This window comes from Chinchilla lanigera, unplaced genomic scaffold, assembly GCF_000276665.1.
Source record: "Chinchilla lanigera isolate Chin_1 unplaced genomic scaffold, ChiLan1.0 scaffold00074, whole genome shotgun sequence".
Taxonomy (NCBI): Eukaryota; Metazoa; Chordata; class Mammalia; order Rodentia; family Chinchillidae; genus Chinchilla; species Chinchilla lanigera.
Window position 1 is genome coordinate 8,666,277 of NW_004955475.1, and position 5,983 is coordinate 8,672,259.

Below are 5,983 nucleotides of genomic sequence, written 5' to 3' on the forward strand. Positions count from 1 at the left end.
CCAACCCAGGCTGCTGCTCCCACACGCTGGCTGACACGCAGGCGGGACTGTTCTGGTGCAATCCCTGGGCCTTGTGGTCTGGGATCATTTCCTGTGGCCTAAAGTATTATTTGCAAGTTGTAAGGACTGCCCGGTTTCTGGAAGCCTCACTGAATGCTTCCAGCTGGGAATTTAACCTTCTCCGACCCAGCTGTGGATCTTGAGCACTGTCTTAGTTCCCACCCGTTTTCCTAGAACCTCCTGAAGTCTATTAGTTGTGCACGGGTGAGGGACAGTGGCCTGGGATCCTGAAGACCTAGTCTGGGCTTTGTTCTGCCACCCACTTGTTCTGTGACCTTGGGCAAGTCCCTTTGCCTGTCTAACTTGAAATCAAGGCTTAGAAAGTATGTTTCCCTGCCAGAGATTGCAAGCCAGTGCTCTTGTTTTCACTGGAATATGAAGGGAACTGACCTCCCCTTCCACAGCTCCTCCACAGCTCAAGGTCTTGCTTGTGAGGGCCGTGCAATTGTTGCATATGAGCGCTGACTAGATAGGTCCTTGGGGCCAAGGCAAACGGTTCCCGCCTCCACCTCTCCAACATTGTACAGACAGGCAAAGTGACGTATGGGAAAGGGGAGTGACCCCAGGTGGTCCAGGGAAGCAAGTCGCACAGTCAGGATTAAAATTCAACTCAGCAGCGTGGTGTGGGAGATTTCCCAGCCATTCCCAGTAACATTGTAATAAAAATAGGTACATATCTAAAATCCTGTATGAAGTGTGAATAAAAGTATCTTCAGAAAACGTGGTGATTTTTATGTTCTGTAATACACATCTTCCAAGCGCAGTGTTGGGCAGCGCAGCCTCCAGGGATGTCTAACCTTCCACTAGAGTGCTGCTGCCCTTAAGGCCCTCCTAGAGAGAAATCCTCGGGTGACATGCAGGCAAGGGCTCCCTGCTCTCCTCCCAGCAGCCTCCTCTTTGTGTTTGTGAACATGTGGCATCCCTGGGGACTGCAGGGCTGGTGTCCTGGGTTCCCTTCCTTAACTAGCAGAGGATTCGCAGCCACAGCCCGCTGCCCCTGCCTCTGCCTCTTTTTTTCAGGTTTTTTTGTTTTTTTTTGTTTTTTTTTTGTTTTTCTTCCGGTACCAGGAATCGAACTCACGACCTTGCACCTGCCAGGCAGGCGCTGTGCTGCTGAGCTAAATCCCCAGCCCACCTTTGCCTTTACATTGACTCTAGTAAGACAGAGGTTCAAGGAGCAGGACTGGGAGTTACAGATGAGAAAGGGAAGTTTCATTCATATTTCAGAAGTGACTTGGCATGCCTTTCCCTGGTATCCTCCTTTTGCAGGGAGGAAGCCTTTCTGAACCTGCCCTAGCACACAGAACATCAAGGAACTACAGCATGCTGGAGCTGCCACATGCTCTTAGAGATCTAAAGTTCAACCCTCACAGGTTACGGTTGGAGAAACTGAGGCCCAGAGTGGGGGACAGTAAGTTAGAACCCTGGCATTAGGGCTTGGACCAGAAACCCCTTGTGCCTCTGCAGCCAACATTTTATCCTAGCCTCCTCAGCCCCTGCTGCCTCCTGTGTACACGTACAGGTTCACCCGCATGTGTGCTAATGCAGGTTGACGGCTGCTGGGAGGGTCACACATGGAGCCACACACTGGCCCATTCACTCTGACACGTACCCCAGCTGGCTGTCCCCCGACACACACTCTCCATCCCCATTCACTGGCCCCTCCTCACCCCCTCCACTGGCCTCGAACAAGTGCCCCCACACTGATTCACAGGTCTCTCCCTGCTGGCTGTCACAGGGTCTCCCTTTGTTGATGTGACTCCCTACAGCTGCACAGAGTAGAGTTCAGAGGTGCTGGGGGGCACTGTGTGTCGCAGAGCTGGGATGTGAGGAGGTGGTGAATATGGGTGGGATCCAAAGGTTCTGACTAGGAGACCTGGGATGCAACCACACCTTGGATAAAAAGAAGCGAGGGGAGGGAGGAAGCTCTAGCGTTTGGGGAGAGGACGGGAGTGCAAAGGAAACCACGGCTGAATAGCCTGAGCAAGATGAGCACCAGAGTGAAGGGCCTGGAGGTTGCTCATCAGAGGTGGTACAGGGTCCTGGGACATCAGGGGCCACTGGACATCAGCCCGGGCTGAAGGAAAGGGAGGGGTGGGAGCACGGAGGGAGAAGCCTCTGTAGAGTATGAGGCTGAAGTTGTTGAGCAGGGAGAGGCCAAGCAGAGGTCTTGAGCAGAGAGGTATGAGGGAGATGAGTCCCTTGGGCTGGATGAGCGCGGACAGTGCCTGACACCCTGTGGGTGCTGGTATATGACAAATGAATGACTGAATAAGCTCTGTGACTCTTTCTCATTGTGATGGAGCCGGGACCTTGGCCCATCTCACAACTAGGGCTAGCGTGACACTGCTCACTGCAGGAAGAAGGGTGGAAAGAAGAACAGCCTCCAGAAAAGCCGCAGAGCCCTAGGGTACTGCAAGTGGTGCTGGGTAGACAGCTGGGCACAGTACACACAGTCAGTGGGGCTTCCACGGTCATCTCATCCACCCCCCCACTATGTATCAGATGGGGAAACTGACACTTGAATCGTGGAATGTATTTTGCATTATCGGGCAGCCCGTCAGTGGCAGGGCACAGCCTGGAGTTGTTTTTTCCTCCTGGCTTGTGCAGCATGCTGTTGCCCCTAGTTGCAACTCTGCTGTCTTTACACCCCCACCCCCAGTCTGCAGGCAGAGACTTGGGAGCCTTGACTCAATGACTCCTGGGCCAGGGACAGACAGAAAGTGTAAAGGGAGAGGAGAGAAGAACTGCCAGCTCACGCAGAGAAGCAGCGCATCTAGGGGGCAGATGTGGGTCACAGAGCCCTCTTCTGCCCACTCTGATGCTGCTGAGGCCAAGGTAGCTGCCCCTCACCCTCCGAAAGTCCACAGAACAAGGTTGGTGTTTCCCACACACCACAGCAAGGGTGCGCGCGCGCGCGCGCGCACACACACACACACACACACACACACACACAGAGAGCCCCAGGGTGTCTGTCCCATTGTGTGACAGCGGTGACGGTTACACAGACAGTCTTCATCCTTCCCCCTCATAGTAGGGCCTGGCATGGCTGCTAGAAGGGAAGTACTGGGTGGCTTGGAGGACAAAGGCCCTTGGATTGCACACACCACCGATGGATATTTTTCTTGTTAACACACAATGCTGCTTGCATAACTGGAACTGGCTAGACACTATGAGAAATGTTTAGGGCTTGAGAAAAAGCAGGGAGAGGAATAAACAGCCACAAAGCCACAGGGTCCCAGGGGCTGCCTTCCCGAGGACGTCCTGCCTCCCTCACCTCCCACATTCCCATGGATGGGGGACTAGAAAAGCTGCCAAGATGGAGAAGCTCCCCTCTCTCCCAGCCCCAAATGGCCCACTGGGTGTGTGCGCTTGCTCTTTGAACATAACCTGAGGTTCTCCATGGCCCACTCCCCTCTGAGCCTGGCTCCTGGTCAGATCCAAGGACCAGGCTCGTTCTGACTGGGAGAGCACTGGTTGGACAATCATCAGGGCCGGAGCCTAAGGGCTGTCTCCACACCCTCTGCTTAGGTCCACGGAGGGGCTTCTGCTCAGCCCTGATCCCGGCCCCAGTCTTAGCCCTAATTCCAGCCACAGAGGGATCTCAGATGATAAGCAGTAGCTTAAGGATTTGGGAAACATGTGGGAAGAAATGATCCAAAAAATTGATTTTATCAGATGATTTGGGAAAACTCCTTTGGCCCAAACTGGCCAACTTTGTCTCCTTTGCTGGCCCCCTCAGCATTTTAGAATTTATAGGTGTTATCTTTAAACAGAGGGCCAGAAGAAAAGGACCAAGGAAAATGCACCAGAATGCTTAACCCCAAGCTTACAAGGAGACACCCCTCAGGATGTGAGGGGAGCTGTGCCAGACCAGCGAGCACAGCAGAGATGGCATGATGCCCTTCCTCAATGGCTGGGACCAAGCTATCTGCAGATTTCTCTCTTTCTTTCTCTTTCTCTCTCTCTCTCTCTCTCTCTCTGTTTCTTTTTTATGTATGGTACTGGGCATTGAGCGCAGAGAGCACTGAGACTCCGTGAAAAGAATCCATCCTAGTCCCTGAGCATCCCTACTCCAAGTCTCCCTCTGCCTTGTCTTCTGGAAAATGGGTAAGGGGGATCTGGTGACTGATCTGGGTCCTTAAATAAGAAGCATGCTTGTTTATAGCCAGATGAAATTCATCCCTCCTCCTGCCCCCTTCCCTGGCCACGGCTGCTTCTGAAATTCCTGCCTCAGCCTCTGCACCAAGCTAGATGGGGAGGTGAAGTCCCCTCCTCTCATTTCTCCCACCCTTCCCATCCTTGGACCCCGAGGGGCGGGGCTGAGGCAGCTGCCACATTCAGCGTGGCAGGGCTGCTAGCTCAGTACAAATCAGAAACACATTGGAGGCAGGCAGGCCGGCGGGAGCAGACAGGCCAGGGCTGGGGCCCATTAAGGCCGGAGCCCGGCCTCTCTGTTTACCGACTCAGCACAAGGTTTCAGGTTTGCCTCCTGATTGTTTGTTTGTTTCAGAGATGAGAAAGGCCAAAGAGGCAGCTGACTAGGACCATGGGGCGTGGGGCAGGGGGTGGTGAGGAGGCCCTGGCTCTCCCAGGTTCTCCCCACCCTGGAACTTATGGAAAGAAGGAGAAGTGAGCCACCTCATTTCCCTACCCCCACCCCAAATTCCAAACAGATGTGCAGTCAGATTCTTCCTCTCCTTGGTTGGGGGAAACAAAAGAAATTTAAAATGGGACCCTAGAGACACTACTTTCAGGAGAATCCAAATATACTGAAGGGATGAAAGGGAGATACAGGAAGGACTTCCGGAGGTGCAGGTGAGATGAGGGGGGGCAGCTCACCCCTTCCCTGAGAGACAAGTTCCTCAAGATTCCTAGTGGGGTTGGGTGGTTAGGGGAGGGGGTACTGCCTGGAAGGATGATTGCTCTGGGAGGTCCCACTGAGTCTCAGATGTGAAGGATTCAAAGATGTCCACAGACATGAATAGAATCTATATATCTTGATTCAGTGAATCCTGACTTAATCAGAGCTGGCAGTAGGGATCCTGGAGCCCCAGGCCCCTCACTGAGAGGCCCAGAGAGGGGTAGACACTGCTCAGAGCAGTGCGGCAGATCAGGCTCCAGAGGAAGCCTCGGACAGTGGCCTCCTGGCTCTGGGTCAGTGTTCTTTTGCTTTTCTCAGCCTTCTGTGTTTGCAGAAAAAGATTCCTGGCCTCCTTCAGTTTCCCCAGAGCTCCCACCTAGGAGCAGGGCATTCTTTTTCATGGGATCTCTGCAAAGGGCTTTCTGGATTGGCTCTGCAACCATGGTTCCCTGTGAGTGGATTTTTACAGTGCCCCACCCAGGCCAGTGTCAAGCTCCCACAGTTTGTTATGGACAGGGTGGTTGAATGGCGAGCGCCTGGGCTAAGGCGACAGGCCACGGACCTTGTTTCTGACAGCAGAATTTCAGCTCCTTTCTCCTCTCAGATCTGTCTGCCTCCCTCTCAAGTCCACTCTAGTCCTGGTCTCCATCCTTGCCCACCAGATGCCAGGCTAGGGGAGCCGAGAGCCTCTGATCCAGCCTGCAGCAGACACCAGGGGTTTCCAGAGGGACTTGGCAGAAGATAGCCTCACAACACAAACATGCATGTGCATACATACTTGTGTGTACACTAACATATCATTTCTAGAAGCATCTGGTAGCAGCACATTAAGACTACCAGCCTGGAAGGAACTGTCTGATGGCCTAGAATCCACTCAAAGCCCTTGTCCCTGGGGCCTCTGCAAACTCGAGTGTTATGTCCATGTCAGCACTGCTAAGGATGGATGCTTAGGGACAGGTCTGGGAAATGGTGGCCAAGGACATTAGATATTCATTCTGTGTGTGTGTGTGTTTGTGTGTGACACACTCTCCCCATTACTCTCCCTCTCTCTCATGCTCT